Genomic DNA, 17993 nt, shown 5'->3' with positions numbered 1-17993 from the left:
CTAGAATAACAATTAAATTTATTCAAAACGCAACATGTTTCATCGGATTGTCCGACTTTTTCAGGCTTATATATATATATATATATAAAATTAAACGTATATACCCTCACATTATATATATATATATATATGTGTGTGTGTGTGTGTGTAAACTTAAATTCGATATCATTGTATAGAATTATAACGTCTACTAATTCTTTTCATCTAATAATAAATCATAGTATAAGCTTTCAAAATGCATACCGTCATATTTCGAAGTTTAGCCTAACAAATTAATAAACTTAAACGTATATACCCTTACATTTGTTTGCTGTTTTTTTAGTTAGTGTCATTAACTTTCTTCTAAGAAAGCCACGTGGACAGCCTGCTATTGGTTCGTATTATCCTCTATATGTTAGAAAGAAAAACAACAACAAAAAAGATATTTTTGGTGAGTTGGAATGGTGAACGTGGCCGCGTGTCTCGATTTGTTTCATGTGTGCGTCGTCTTATGTATACAAGTGTGACAGTCGTTAGCTGTGTTCATCAGTAGGCAGGGAACGGATTTGTGCTTGTGAATTTACACTTGCTAAGGTAATTACTATCTATTCACGACTGGCAAATATAAGATATTTATTACTACTTTTATGATTAAGAATAGTTAGTCTTTTAAAATTTGTTTTGTGTAGGCTGTGTTTATTTTAAACTTGACATTGACACAATGCTTTGAAGTTTTCCTAAACTCCTCTTTCATCCTGAGAGATCGTATCCAAAGTGATAGGCTCAATAAATACATGTAATTGCACCAGCATTTACGTACTTTTAGTAGAATAATTTAAAATAAATTTTTCATTTTCATGGTGACAGATGTAAACGAAAGTTCCTGTATGTTGAATGCTGTCACTGATATTTTTCTTATATATAAACAAACTGCTTGGTAGTGTGCGATAATGATTGTCCTTTCTTATTCAGTAACTTGAAGATGCCAAAAATTTTCTTATTCAATATATCGTAATTATAAAACCTACAAAACAAAAATGTTTATATTATCAGATCAGCCTAATTCAGTAAATATAGTATGCATCAAGTCCTTCGCCGAATTATCAAAGACAAATTTACATCTAGCATTTAATCATGCGTACATCATGCGACCATACGAAATAAATGAATAAAAATAATAGTAATATTATTATTATTATATTGCATAAGCACCTCCATGGAGTCCTAAGACTCATCATGCGAGGCCAGATGTATTTTACGCTTTAAGCATTATATATATATATATATATATATATATATATATATATATATATATTCCATTTCTGTATCCTAGTTCTTACCAATCTCTCACTCTCCCTCTCCGGTAAATTCAAAACAAATCCAGGTATACAAATTGGCCTATAATAACCACAGCCTTATCACCACCTCAGTCTTCCAACGATGAATTCTTGGAGGTGTCGTCATGTAATAATAAAATGCAGCAATGTACTATTTTGTTTCACAACGCATTGCATTGCTTCATTGGTAACTGAATTTTATCTTTGTCATCTAGAACCCTGGGTTTTTTTACATTGCTTATTTAATACGATCATCCAAAATAAATGATAGAAAATAATAGTAATAATAATATTATTATTATATTGCATAAGCACCTCCATGGAGTCCTAAGACTCATCATGGGAGACCCAAACTATCACCACAATATCTATCATACTCCTTGAAACCATTAGCAGACAGAACACTCTCAATTGACTCCGGCAACTCATTCCAATCATTCACCACTCTCCAAGCGAAAAATGTAGTCTTCACGCCCTTGCTAACCACACTTAAGCTAATTCCAGGGATGGCATCTTGTTCTGCTTCCTCTAGCCAAATGCTGAAACATTTCCCTTGCATCAATCTTATAAATTCCTTTAAGTAATTTAAATGTTTCTATCATCCCCCCCCCCCCTATCAACCAACTTTTGCAGCTCACAAACCCTCAATCTATCCTCATAGGAAGCATTCCATAGACTACTCGCCTTTGGATCTCTCCACAACTTCCTCATTCCCAAGAAACACAGGTGGCCAGACCTGAGCAGTAATCTACATTAGTCATATCAAGGAATGATAACTCCTTTATCTCTGCTTGTTAGTGTGTTCTTCAATAAGTGATCTTGTGAGCCACCTTGGCTGCTTTAGCAATATGCCCTTTAAACTTCAGCTCTCTATCTACTACTATAAACAAATCCCTGGCTTCATCAATTTCCTGGAGTATAATTCCCTTATTGTGATACATAGCTTGTAATCTTTGTATCCCGTAATGCATAACTTTACACTTTTCCACATTAAATTGACATCTATTGTGTTTTGCCCATACTGATTGCCTGTTCAAATAATTCTGCAAGCTCTCCTTGATTAGCTATTACTACCCCAATTTTGTATCAATTCTCCTGGATTCTGCTCCTCTATATACTACTTTTTTGGTATCTGTCCATTAGCCACCCTTTTATCCTTATCACCAGTTTCTTATCCATTCCCATTTGTTGCAGTTTGCATATATCGAGAAACATAGTGTAGAAAAATATTATTATATATGAGTGTCACCGTGGAGTCAAAACACCCATTGTGAGAGGCCAACACTAACCATTATTCACATAATACCGATCATACCTCTTCAACTCGTTCACTGTCGAGGAACTCGCAACTATCTATGGCAGTCCATTCCACTCATTCACCATTCTCCAAGCAAAGAATCTTGTCTACATCCCCTTATTAAGCACACTCTTCTTCTTCTTATTATTATTATTATTATTATTACGTGACACCTCCAAGGAGTCCAAAAAACTCATCAAGGGAGGGCACCTGCTCTACAACTCTCTGTCTCTACCACTCAATCCACCATCTACTGCCCACCAACACCACTAGTATTTTCACAGACAATCACAAACATCCATGCCCATGGTGGAATTTCAACCTGCAGCCTTTTGGCTGAAGAGTGGATATGCTAACCACTCAGTCAACCAGGCCGGCAACTCTTATACAACTTCCATGAGTGACTCTTTACCCATCGTGTATTGAAAAATTTCTTTTGCATCAATCTTATAGAATCTCTTTAGTAACTTATAAGTTTCTATCATGTCCTCTCTTCTCTGTCTGTCAACACTAAACTCGACAACTCATAAACCTTCAATCTATCCTCATAGGGAAGATTCCACAGACCTGTCACAAACTTGGTCAAATACAGCCAACTCAGCTTTATAAAGAAGGATAATAATAACCTCCCTATCTTTACTTGTCAGTGTGTTCTTCAATGTCCAAGTAATCCGATCTGTTTTGCCAACTTTTGCAATATGTCCTCTGAACTTCAAATCTCTATCCATCATCACTTCCAAATCCCTAGCTTCATCAATTTCCTGTAATCTTTTCTTCCCAAAATACACTACATTACATTTTGCTACATTAAATTGACAAACATTATCTCTGCCCAAAACACCAATTAATTTAAATCACCCTGTAGGATAATCACATCACCTTTATCAGCTATTGTCCCCTCCCCCCATCCCAGTTTTGTTTTGTCAGCAAAGAACTGAATATCACTTTTAATCAGTGTATATTATATGGGTGTGCATGATGTTGTGCAGCATGTGGAAGGGAGGCAAGGATTAGGAGAATTAAAAATGAAAGAATAACCAGAGATGTATCAATTGTTGCTTTAGTTAATGTTAATAAGGCTGTTGGAATGGATGAGATATCACTGCATATTTTTAAAGAATGCTGCCATTGACCTGGTCAGCATGGGTTTGTGAAGGGCAGGTCTTGTTTTAGCAGTCTGCTTATATTTTATGATAAGGTGACGAATGTTGATAAGATCAATTCATATAGAGTTATTTTGTTGGACAAAGGCATTTGATAATTATTACATGACAGATTGGTTTATAAGCTTCAGAAAATGAGATTAGATAGCAGATTAGTTAGAATGGATTGAAGATTGGCTTTCTGAAAGATACCAGCAAGTTGTGTATGATGGAGCAGTGTCTCAGAAAAGGAAAGTGACTAGTGGAGTCACTTCACTTTTCTGAAGTGGAGTGTCTCAGGGTTCTTTTCTTTGGACCCTTACTGCTTAATATATTTGTTAATATTTCATGTGGATTGACTGTGGATCTTCAAATGTTTGTTGATGATGCAAAATAGGTATAATTATGAGGAGTAGTGCTGATGTTAATTCTCTACAGGAAGATTTGAATAGACTTTTAGCTTGGACAAATGAGTGGGGTTGCAGTTTTAAGATTAATAAATGCAAGGTGTTACACTTTGGGATACAGAGATATAAGGCTATGTATTGTATTGTTGGAGCTGTACTTCAGGAAGTTAATGGGGAGTGATGGTAGACAGTGAACTGAAGTTCTGTGGACATATCACAAATGTTAAAGACTACATCATATTGCAGCTATGATAAAAAGTACATTGACATTTTAGGATAAGGAGGTGGTGGTAGAGGCACCACCAGCCTGGTTGGCCAAGTGGTCAGCGTATCTGCTCTCCAGCCAAAAGATGCCCCCAGTAGCATGCCCATGGGTTTGCTGTGGGCATGCTATTTGTGATTATCTGTGAAAACACTACTGGTGGTGGTGAGCAGTAGGTGGCATTGGTGTAAATGGTAATGGTGGTAGTTGCGATTTGCTGTAGTTGATGGATTGAGTGGTGGAGATGGAGAGTCGTAGAGTAGGTGCTCTATCGATGAGTCTTTGGACTCCTTGGAGGTGCCATGTAGTAATAATAATAAAGTATTGGTCAGACCACATATGGACTATTGTGTTCAGATTTGGCACCTAGTTTTCATTGCGATGTGGAAACACTAGTGTGATAACAAAGTGATATCACAACTCTAGAGTGTTGATTATGAAGAGTGTTTGAGTGCAGTAGATTGCAAAGATTGGTGAAGGGAAATGAGAAGATATGAGAGACCTTCAAGTTAGTTAAGAGATTCTATCAGATGAATACAGAAGGAATTATAAAAAGAGTGGATGTTAAGATGGGAAGAATAAGAGGCCATCCCTGGAAGTTGTATAAAGATGTGGTGAAGAAGGGTATGAGGAGTAGATGTTTTATGTAGAGAGTTGTTAGTGAGTGGAATGCATTGCTAGAGTGCATTATGAATGCAGGTAGTATAAATAGCCTCAAAGCTCGTTATGATAGATGTGTTGTTAGTTGAGTGCACCTTCCATGATGAGTCTATTGACTCCATGGATGTTACCAAAATAATACTAATAAATCTTTCCCTGTATCATTAATATACAAATTAGGGTAGTGGCCGAGTACAGAGCCCTGGATCACTCCACCATACACCACTCGGAGGGTGGTGTATGAGATAAGGAGGATGTCTACCATTAGCTCTCCCCATCGATTTTACCAGCCTCATATCCATGCCCATTTGCTCCAACTTATGTAGCGTGAGCATTTCCTTCATCCAATTCTGCCTTAGTAATGCAGAACCAAAGCCATGCTGCCCTCCCATAGAGTATCATATTTTTATTTGCCCATTCCTGAATTTTACATTTGACCAACTTTTACATTACTTTAACCATCACTCCTGAGATACTAATTGCGCTCTAATTTGCTGCTTCTGTCTTGGAGACACCTTTATGTAATGGAACTATCTCACCCTCTTTTCAGACTCCTCTGGAATCCTACCAGAGCTGAGAATTAGATTAAACAACTTTGTCAGAAGTGCTGCCAGTTCTCTTGCACATTCTCATAGCAGACAGGCTGCCATACCATCTATTCTTACTGCTCACTATTCACTTTGATATTTTTCGGTATGGAAATATGACTTCTGCATTACTTCAACCTTGGTAATCTCTTCTTGGTCTGGCTTCCACTGATGAGATCTCAATAAAGGTTGAACCCAGTCTGGGTAGTGGCTCTTCCCATAATACATAGCATTATACATGTCCATAAGAATATGTGCATTGCATTATGGGCTACTACAGCAATTGATTTGAAGTCATTAGCCTCTATATACAAGTAGCCCAGTTGTGAAGTTACTTCAAGTGCAAACTTTGTTTGCTTACACTTGGATAAAGGATGAACTCGCATAAGGCATCAACTGCAAGTCTATGCTCAGGTAATACACTCTTGCAGAGTGATTGCTTAGTAATGCAACTTTTTTTTTTTTTTTTTTTTTTCCCACACAAAAGGAAGGTAGAAGAGCCTATAGCAAACAGATGCTGTGTCAGGATGGGATCAGTATAGAGTAATCTGTTGAAAATTCTAGTCCTTTGGAAATGCTTCATGAGGGAGACTGTTCTGCTCCACAGAATTGAGGTAGAAGGAATGAAAGATGAAATGGAGTAGCAGGTTTGGTGAGTATGCAGTTCGACTGTAAAAGGACGTTGAACAGCTGGAGCACAAGTTCCTGTAGATCTAACAGAAATGGGAGGCGTGAACTATGCTTTCTCCAAACATAAAACTCCAAACCATTCAAATGCAGTCCATCAGTTATATACAATTTCTTTTATTCATCAAATTCACCTCATATCTATAAACTGCACACCATCTTCTCATTGACTCATTAGCAATCATGACCCTTTTGAAAATATTTCATACTGTCCCAATTTGAGTTCTAAAAGTATGCACAAAACGTTTTTGTTGGGAAATCTAAAGATCATAGTCATGCCACTGGGTTTAAATTATAGTGTAAATGTTCCTGAATGTTTCTTGGTTTGGTTTAAACTGCAAGAGTGAACCATCTAGCTGCTTATATGAGTGGTTTCACTTATAATTATTATTACATAAGCATTTCCATGGAGTTAGAAAGGGAAGCTCACACTATTATTTGACACAGTGTCTGCCATACCTCTTAAACTTGCTTATCAAAACATGCACAACTGCCTCTGACAGTTCGTTGCCCTCCTTACCACTTTGGTCCCCTGGATTTGAAGGGGATAAATGTAGAAAGGGTATAGAGGCAGATAACAAAGATGGTTTCAGGACTGTACAATGTTAGCTTAGCTATGAGGATCAGCTGAGGGAATGTGAACTGCAGAGTTTGGTAGATATGAGGAAAGGTGATATGATTGAGACTTTTAAACTGTTGAGAGGTAGTTACAGGGTTGACACTGGGGAGTTCTTTTGCTTGGTGGAACAGCAGGAAGGAGCGATGACAAGGGGCCATCCCTGGAAGTTGCAAAAGGAACTTCCAGGGATGGCAAGAAACCACTCATCACCTTTTTGCAAAGAAACCTCCATTCCATGCAAAGAAACCACTCATCACCTTCTTGCTGTGAGCAAGAAGGTGATGAGTGGTTTCTTTGCATGGAATGGAGGGTGGTTGAACGGTGGAATGCATTGCCTGATAGTGGTGAGAGCAAGAATGGTCAATGAATTCAAGGAGTGGTATGATAGACTTTGTGTTTCCTAGGAAGGACCTTCCACGATGAGTCTTTTGACTCCATGGAGGTCTGAATAATAATAATAATAACAAGTCCTTGTTTCTTTCTCTTCCATGATCCTATAGAAGCTCCTTTAGTAACTTATATGTTTATCTTATATTTCCTCTTTTTTGGCTTTAAACCTAACTGTAACCAGACACCTTCAATACAGTGATATTGGCATACTGCAAAGGAATTTGATAGAATACTGCATGAGAGGCTATTATGTAAATTGGAACAGATGAGAATGAATGAAGCTGATGGATAATAGGGTGGCTCATACAGGCCACAAAGTAGTACACAGTATAGTTGATTCTAGGAAAATGCAAGTAACCACAAGTGTGTCATAGGGCTTTGTGCATGGATCACTTTTGTTAATTTCTACATCACTGATGATGATTTGAAGGGAAATACCCAGCTATTTGCTACTGCTGATGAAGATGATGAGAGCAATAGTAACTGAAAATAAAGAAATCTTTGTAGGATTAGAATAAGTTAACACAGAGACAAAGGAATAATAGTGGCCATTTCAATGTTTCTAAAGTGTAAGCTGTGTGTTACATTCCTAATACTGGCTGCAAGAAATTAAGCTAAGAATCTGAGAGAGAAGATAAGGAATTGAAATTCAAGAACAACGTTGTGAACATGTCAAAATAGTACAAAAGAGCTTTAGGATTTTGAAAAATACACCCTAATGGATAGGGATAAGGGGCTCATGTGCCTAGATCTGATTTCCTGGGTTTCTTATAAAGGAATTTCAATAGGTGGTGAGATGATTCAGATAAAGGTAAGGATGATAATGGATTTGTATATAATAGCGCTTCATGGTATAAACACCAAAAGAAGAAAGTTTTTTTTTTTTTTCTTCTTTTGCCATTGTTTGTACTGCAAAGCACTATTATGAATAACCAACAACAGCACCTTTTCTCTGCATATTATGGGTTTGTAGAATGTTTATTATGTGGATTTATTATGTTTATTAAGATATTGTAAATTGCAAAATTTGGGTGGCAGATGAAAAGAGAGAAAATGGGATAATATAAGGTACCTAAGGGATTTTATAAAATAGGTGCAAAAGAAATCTTAATACATGGCAGTTGTGGAGAGAACAAAGGGGTTAGCCATGGTTAACAAGGATATGGCTAGATATAAGGGGGAGAGGAATGTGCATTTATTTTTAGTCAGTTTAATGTTACAAAATGCAAGCCTGTTCATTAGAACATAAAGATTGTGCTGTATATTACACAGAACTGGACTGCAAGAATTAATGAGTACAGATTTGGATAATGATGGTGTTAGAGTTCAGAGGACATATTGCAACAAAAGTGAGCAAAATACCTCCAAGGATTACTTGTATATTTAAAAACACTGACTTATAATATTATATCCGCTCTATAAGGCTTTGATATGGCCACATGTAGACTACTGAGTACATATTTAGTTATTTGTGTTTCTTGGAAACTTTCCAGAGGTGAGTGACTGAAATAGTGGCAAGTCACAATGCTCCTATGAGAATATATTGAAGATGGATGGGTGTGGATTGCAAAAGTTTAGTTGATAGATGGAAAAAGAGAGATGATAGAAACATAAGTTACTACACTATTTTAGAAGACTACATGAGTTACTAGAGTATTTTTATGCAGAAGAAATTTTTCAATACACAAGTAGGGGTTGAGCTTGAGCAAAGGGCTACTCCTGGAGGTTGCATGAATGGTTAGTAAACATTCAAGGACTAGATTTTTTGATTTGGGATGGGTGGAAGAATGTGCTGCCAGAAGTTATGATTGTGTTAATAAATGAGTTTAAGGACAGGTATGACAGGTAATGTGTGAATAATGGTTTGTATGTGCACATATCTCTTGCAATATTCCTTCAGATCCCATGGAGATGTCTGTATAATATTTTTTGCTTGGAGAGTGGTGAATAGGTGGAATGGTTGCATTATCAGTGAATGAGTATAAGGAAAGGCATGATAGATATTGTGGTTGAGTTAGTGTGGGCCTGAATGGAGAAATCTGATAATTTTTTTAATTATAAACATAATTAATTGATAACACTGCAAGTCACACCATCTTGCTTTCACTGCCTATTTTTCTCTCTATAATAGAAGTTATAATTTTTTGGACAGTCATTATTAATATGACACCTCCAAGGACTCATAGTGGGAGGACACTCCACACACCGTCTACATTTAACTCTCAATCTAGACACAATGCGACTATTTGCTCAACTAATTTCTTTAACCACTGTACCGCCTTGATGTGTACATTATTACTATTATTACGGGCAACTCCAGGGAGTCATTAGACTCATCGAGGGAGGCCCTAAATCATATTCATCACAACTATTTGACATTCATACAGTATCTATCATACCTCGCCTTAAACTCATTCACTGTCACAGCATCCACCACAGACTCAGGGAGCGCATTCCACTCATTCACTACTCTAAAAGTAAAGAACCCAGCTCTAACACCCTTACTAACCACACTTTTGCCCAGTTTCCATGGATGTCCCCTAGTCCTCCCACAACCAGCCCTGTTCTCAAAAATATCTTCTGAATTAATTTTATAGAAACCCTTCAGTAATTTGAATGTCTCAATCATGTCTGTAATTACATTTGGAGTGTTCATTGAAGTCAATATAATCTTTGGATATTATAGAAATAACATGGATATGAAGTTTATATTTTTAATATTTTATCCATATGAGTGGTTAATGAAGCCTCTGTACTCATTTGGTTTCGACTGAACTATGGTTGGAAAGACCTGGGTTCAAATCCCATAGATGATGAAGAAAGTGAGTTAACTTAGCCCATCTCATATGGAGGGAGGGTTTTTTTCTCTCCTTTAAACTTGGGGGTTTTTCATCCCATGTTTACATACATAAAAATACTTGCCCTTAGGGGATGCAGCAGAAAAGTGGCAAGCCAGCTGCATTAATTATCTAATTAGGGGACTCCACCTGTCTTAGACAAATGAGAATTGAATTGGAATTTCTTTAAATGTCCATTGCTAATATGGTATTTTGGCCAGAACTTTTCAGTAGTTAGTGAGTGGATTTGCTATAAGGAGAATGGACTGCAATATGCCATAAAACAAACAGGAAAAGACTGCTGTTATCTATAAATGTAAATTCAAGATTTAAGACTTTATAAGTAACAGTCCTTAAGAATTTAGCCTACATGATGATGCCATTCATGTCCAGAACGTTTGACCAGTGTTTGTGCATAATTCAGACGATAGATGAGCAGCAAATTTCAGAAGTATTGTTTCAGCATACATTCATTTTTCTATCCTATATGTAGCATACAATTTTTTTCACACATTCAAATAACATTTTTTAGCTTGGGTATATTATGTTAATGATACCAAGTCATTTATTAAACTTGGTTTTAATCCTTTTTTCTCAAGTAAGCAAACATGTGTTTGCTTACTTGGGAAAAAAAGATTAAAACCAAGTTTAATAAATGACTTGGTATCTTTAATATATATATATATTGTGTGTGTGTGTGGATAGACATAGATACTTCAAATCATCATAAATGTAATTTAAAAAAAAAAACTGTCATTAATAACTGATTTTTTTTCATTACATTTTAAATCTAAATCATTTTTCAGATGAAAGTAATATTTAATTATATAAATAATTTGAAATTAAGAGAGAACACACTATCACCATTTCATTTTGAAAAAGTAGTAATGTTGGATGTTTAAAAAAAAAAAAATACTATTCCAAGGTTTTATAAGTGTTTATCTGAGTATTAGTATTATTTCCAAGTCTCCATGACGTCAGACTCATCACTGGAAATCAAACATGCACAGACCACAATAACTATCACACCTTGCCTTAAATACATTCAATATTGGAGCACTTGGCACCCATGTTGGCAATGCATTCCAACTCATTCACTACCTACCAAAGCAAAAAAACTCCTTTTTTAGTTCCTTGCTCACATGACCTTTGCACTCATTCCCTGGATGCAAGAAAGGCAGGTGCCTTTCTTGCATCCAGGGAATGAGTGCAAAGATAACAAGTGATGCAAGAAAGGCAGGTGCCTTTCTTGCATCACTTGTTATTCTGTGCAATAATTTCTGTATCTGTTTGATAGGCTTCTGTCACCAACTTGTACATCTTTTTTTGAGACAGTCTTAGTTCTTTACCTCTACACTTTCCAATATTTCCTTATCACCAAAATAATCAGATAAAGATCTATGCACATAAATCCAAATGAAGCTTTATTAGTGCTTTGTACAGTGGAACTATCACTTCCTTATCCATATATGTCAGTGTTCTTCACTTTATAACAGCAGTTTTCTGGATAATCCTTACAGCTTTTACATGTATCTCCTATACTTCAGTTCCCTATCCAACCAGATCTCCGGTTTCTTCACCCACGTGAAGCAAAGCTCCTCCAGTATGGTAAGCTTCATTCATTCCATCTTCTCTGACCATAGTGCATAACTTTATACTTAGCAACATTGAAATGATATCCCCCATTCCTCAGCTCAAAGCACCAACCTATTCAAATCTGCTTGTAATAACAACAACAACACATCAGAACTTCTTGACATTACTCTTCTTAATTTAGCATCATCAGCAAACAACTGAATATCTTCTTTCGCACCACGAACTGTATCATTGATGTATAAGTTAAACAACAGTAGTCCCAGAACAGAACCCCCTCCCCATGACATCCCAGTCATCACTTTCCTTTTTTGGGACACTGCACCTCCATACACAACTTGCTGGTTCCGTTAGTCAACCATCCTTGTAGCCAAGCTACCAAATGGCTATCCATTCCCATCCTACTCAGCTTCGGTAGTAGTTTATCATGCAATATAAGCATTTGCTCTATCCAGTACACTAGTCACTATTATAAAATTTAACCAAGTTACTAAAGCATGATCTCCCATTAACAAACCCATACTGCTCTCTTGAAAGATTTCCATTCTCATCAATTCAAGTTTGTATTCTTTAAACAGCCCTTTTTAACACCTTCCACTATATTTGACATGCACATTGGCCTACAGTTGGACATTACTGATTTGCATATTCCCTTATGCAGTAGCACTGTTGCCAAAATTTAATAAATGCAGTATTCAGTAAAAATATTGAATAAAATTATTCGCTGATTTTTATTGAATCAATAAAATTTAATAAAAATTGAAATTTAACTAATTTTCCTATATATTTAATTAAAATTTATCTGTAAATTGCCAGCCTGGTTGGCTGAGCAGATAATATGGCTGCTTTCCAACCAACTGGATGCAAGTCCAAATCCCATTACAAACATAGATGTTTCAAGATATCTGTAACTGGTAGATGAATTTCATCACTTGGTGTGAGATTACTGCTTATTGGAGACTTGAAGCACCTTGAAAAGTTGTATGCATGCTCTTTGTAGCATAGGATTTCTGAATTACTTAACAGCCTATCCATTGTACTATAAGCTTACAGCCTTAGGAAATTTACATAAAAAAAAAAGTAGCACCAAAAATAATGCTTTTTGTTAACAGAAATTTAAATTTTGTCTTTCAGTTGCTTATTCCAAAGTAATAGTAACTATTACATAATTTAATGGTCATTTTCTGTTAATGTTTAAATAAGCCCTCACACAGTTGAACAATTGATAAGTGTAAATGATATGTATATTTATTACTAATGATTTTATTATTATAATGCTCTCATTCAAGAATATGAGCATGCATGAAAGCAACAATTTGTCATTATATATATAATATCATATAGTCCCTTTTCAGATTATATGCAATTTCAAATACAATTAAGTGGTTTAAAGGGTGGAGAACTAAATTTGACTACCCGCATCTTGCACCATTCATTTTGGACTAATTCTCTTGGTAAATAAAAACAGTTTAAGGAATTCCTTTTTTTTTTTTCCTTTGCTTATCTGAATTTATTCTTTTTAAACATTCCAAGTGATGAAAAAGATAATTTAATATTTTTGTTTGTAAGGCGAATGTTAAATGAGGACACTGACTTTCACATTGACCATATGGTATTATTGTTGGTGCTAATGAAATGATACAGATGGATGTAATTTGGGATATTTCACTCATCACACTGTCCATGCTCAAGGATATTTGAAAACTTGTAGGTGGTCAGTGCAAAACATTCAGTTTTCTGTTTGCCGACTATTTTGATTTCTAATCATCCTTAAATTTCTTAAATCATTTCAAATCACTTTTTTATGAAAATTAAAATACATATTCATATTGTTTTTAAATAAATGTGCCCTTATGTTAAATAATTTTTAATTTTTTATATACAGTTAAATTGTTTAGGAACTTGAAAAAATTTCATGGAGCAAAATATAAATTGCTTATAAATAATTCCATTTATATTTATTTATATCAATAAATAAATTCTCAATCAATATTTTCAAGTTTTATTTCTGCATATTGACAAAATTCAGGAGTATGTAGCTTTTTAAACCAGCTGATAAAGATTAAAAACATCCTTTTATGATGTCAAAAAAAATGCCATAATAAAGACTATTTAGTCATGGAAGTTTTATTTCCTGTAAATCAATTAAAAGATATTGAAAATTGTGTTTAAATGGTGAAAAAGAATAATATTTTTTAAAATTTATTCCTTCTCACTATTCGTTTTCAGGGACGACACTGTTTATTATAGTTTGTTTTTGAGATCTTTGACTTGAATTCATCTTGTTGTTTAATACTAAATAAATTAAGCATTTGGAATATGCTAGTTAAAATAATGATTTAATTAATAATGCACTTTTTACTGTTGCATTATCGTTGGATACAAAATATGAGTACTACATAAGTATAATTCTCTAGTAAATTATACTTGTCAAGAAATTGTATTCTTTAATCCTTTACCCAAATGTAGGCAAACCAAGTTGGCATGAAATATCTTAGACTTTCTACAGCTGACTTGTCTTTGCCCTAAAATCCATCTTGATCACCTTCCTCTGAATCATCTCAACCATTTCTACATCCTCAAGAAAACCAAGTGACCAAATGTAAGCACAATATTAAGGTACAGACATATTAAAACAATATAAAGAGGGATAATGACTTTGTTTCTACTAGGCAAAATTTTTTCTCTAAGTGATCCACAGTGCTGTGTTTCAACCATTTTATCAACCATTAACACTGCTGCTGGTTGGAAGAAAAATGATATAGATGCTGAAATTATTGCTTAGTCCTAAAGCAATAATTTCAGCACCTATATCATTTTAGGAGAACTGGAAAGAGAAGTTATGCAGGCTGAATGTGTCATCCACATTCTTGTGATTTTTGGGCCACTATTATTGTTTAGATTAAGAAACGATCAAAATTTCATGGACTTTAAATTTTTGTTCTTATCAAGTTTTTGTATAATGTACAGAACAAGTAACTTTCCAATCAGTTTGGTGTAGGATAGTAAAAGCATGATCAGAGAGGCTCAATTTATCATACTTATTAAATTTGATGTATTGTTTGCATTATTTTTTATGAAATTTTTTTTTTTATGGAATTGTGCATCCCGTTTCACCAATATATGGTAAGTTACAGGTGCACTGGATTCTGTATATCCCAGGGTGAGCTGGGAGGGAAGGAGATGGAGGAGTTGAATATGTTTTTTCATTTTATAAGTGATTTAATTATTATCATCCCAAGATCCCCATGGAATCCGACTCATGGTGGGAGATTTCTTTGTCATACACACACACAGCTCATTATACTGTGCCTTAAATGCATTCAAATTCCCTGCAGACACTACTCTCAGGCATTGCATTCCAATCATTCACAACTCTTCATGCAAAACACCTGCTTTTTACTCCCTTGTTCACACCCTCCTTATACAGCTTTCAGGGATAATCTCTTGTTCTCCCCCTATTTTATCAAAAACCTTTCCAACAATAATCCTATAACAACCCCTTACTAACTTGTACATCTCTATCATATTGCCCCTCTTCCTCCTGTCCACTTCCTCTTATCCAAGTTTCTTCATATTCAGCATTCCAGAGACTAGAAATTGCCATAGTCAGTCACCTCTGGATGCTTTTCAGTCTCTTCATCCTTTTGAAAACCAGGTGACCATATCTGTGCACAGTAGTCCATGTGGCCTAATCATGGCCTTATACATTGGAACCAGAATCTCCTTGCTTCTACAAGTTAGTTTCCTCCGCATCACTGCCAGAATTCGTTGTATGGTCCACACAGTTTTGGCAGTGTGTGTCCTCCAACTTTTAGATCCTTATCACCATCACCCCAAGATCTCATTATCTCCAACAATATATCCCCATCAAGAGTAAATTCTACATCCAATCATTGGTTTTGAGATTTTAAAACCTTATGTTTTGCAGCATTAAGGCTGTGATGGTGTAGCAGTCTATTTTTCTTATTGGATATCCCTTTAATATATGGAATAGCTATGGTTTTACTGTAATCTATATTATTTTCATTTTTAGGTGTAGTTTTCTGAGGAATTTTATTGTTGGTATTTTTGCTATAGCCATTGTTTATAACCATATTGCTGATAGTTTGTAATTCTTGCTTAAGAGCTTGTGCTTTTATGGTGAAATAAAGAAAATTTTTTTCACCTATATTATCGATTTTACATAGGTCATAAAATATTTAATCGAACAGATAAGCTTAGGTGTTGATGGTTATTCATGACTTATTTTTCATGGTATTAACAACACCACACACTTTTATCACAAAGATGTTTTATTAACGCTTATGTTTCGCTGATTTTCAACTCAGCATTATCAGAGCACAACACACTTGTATACGCGACAATGAGTGAGTGAAACAGTATAATTGCAAAAGACAAAAGATCTAAATTCCTCTTTTTGGCACCCTCTAACGAAAAAAATAAAAAAAAAAGCTATGCAGGAGTTTTTCTTAGGATAATCGTCTCCCAAACATTTGGCAAATTAATACAACCATATTTGTTAAGGTTGGGAGAATTCTTCAACGCCATTGCTGACTCAAAAAATAATCTTTCAGATCTATAACGACTCCTAAATAGCTCATTCGTTTTCCTCCATCTAATCCTGTGTGAAGGAGTGTCCAAAGCATGGTCTGCCAGTCCCGACTTGCCATAGTAATAGTAGTGAATATATCTTTCGTGTTCGATGTTCACTGATCTTCCTGTTTGCCCATAATAAGGCGAGTCACAAGGAACTTCATACACTCCTGGGTGTGCTAAAGGGTGAAGTTTATCCTTAGGCGAGCGGATCAGGTTGCCAGCTTGACATGAGGTTTGAAAGTGGTGCGAAGGCCATGTTTCAACAAAACTTTGGCTATCTTTTCCGATGTACCTCTGATATAGGGAATAGAAATGGTCATGTTGTATTCTTGTATATTAGGGGAGGGCAGAGTAATGGGCCTATGTAGTATTTTATCTATTTTGTAGGGATTGTAACCGTTGGCTAAGAACGTATGGCGCAGGTATTGGAGTTCTGTGGTCAGAACTGTATCGTTAGAACAAATGGCTCTAGCTCTGTGTGTAAGTGTTTTTAAAATGCTGTACTGTTGGACTGGATGATGATGCAATTGTTTATGTAGGTATCTTCCTGTGTGTGTGTGTGTGTGTGTGTGTGTGTGTGTGTGTGTGTGTGTGTGTGTGTGTGTGTGTAAATAGAAAAAGGTAGTGATCCATCTGAAAGGCGGGTGACTAATGTGTCAAGAAATGGTAAACAGTTATTTGATTCTTTTTCTACTGTGAAGTGGATTTTTTGGGGTGTTGGCTGTTTAGGTAGATGACAAAAGCATCCAAAGTGTCTTGTCCATGGGGCCAGATGGCAAACACATCATCTACATAGCGTAACCACACTTGTGGCTTGTATGTAGCTGTGGTAAGTACTTTGTTTTCAAAGTGTTCCATGTAAAAATTTGCTAACGGTAAGGTGAATGTAAAGTAAAGTAAATTTACTTTACATTCCTCCCCATGTAAAGTAACCTGCATTCATGGTAAATTGAAATAATTCAAAATTATCAGGGGGAAATTTAGACTTAATTAAATCAAGAGTGTCTATAAATGGTACATTGGTAAATAAGGAGGTGACATCGAAAATAACCATCATGTCTGAATCTTTTAGGATTAGATTTTTAACCAGTGTTTTGAAATGGACTGAATTTTTTATAAAAGTAGAGGAGTTGCCAGTAACGGGTGCAAGCGACTTGGCTAAATCCCGGGCCAGTTTATATGTGGGATGTCCTATGCTATCGACTATGGGGCATAGGGGGATATTAGTTTTGTGGATTTTTGGTAATTCATAAATAAGGAGTGGTTTAACATGAATTGGTTTTATTTTCTTGATGATTTCTTTGGGCCACGATGTCACTTTTTTCAGCAATTTTCGGACTTTTTTCTTTTGAGGCATTGTAGGGTCTCGATGTATAATTTGATATGTGGAACTGTCACGTATGAGATCTTGCATTTTTCTGTTATACTCTTCTTGATTCATGATAACTGATGCATTTCCTTTATCGGCTTTTGTAATAATAATATTTTTATTATTATATAACTTTTTTAGGGCAGTTATTTGCTTACGTGTCATATTGCTTTTTTTTTTATTCTAAACAAGGCTAAGCCTCCAAAAAGCAATATGCCACGTAAGCAA

General features: G+C 35.4%; 1 protein-coding gene across 1 annotated transcript in view; it reads left to right on the top strand.

Moving 5' to 3' along the window:
* Nucleotides 1-340: 340 nt before the first annotated feature.
* Nucleotides 341-17993, top strand: part of LOC150105961 (calumenin-like) — a 57594-nt gene continuing 39941 nt past the window's right edge. Inside the window, exon 1 of the mRNA XM_090394453.1 lies at nucleotides 341-573. The gene's annotated coding sequence lies outside the window, so the exon portion shown is untranslated. The remainder of the gene's footprint in view (nucleotides 574-17993) is intronic.

Source organism: Typopeltis vanoorti, chromosome 6, assembly GCF_054136105.1.
Source record: "Typopeltis vanoorti isolate ZY-2024b chromosome 6, IOZ_Tvanoo_1.0, whole genome shotgun sequence".
In the NCBI taxonomy this organism is placed as follows: domain Eukaryota; kingdom Metazoa; phylum Arthropoda; class Arachnida; order Uropygi; family Thelyphonidae; genus Typopeltis; species Typopeltis vanoorti.
The sequence above is the reverse complement of the archived record's forward strand: the minus strand, read 5'-3'. Positions and strand labels throughout refer to the sequence as shown.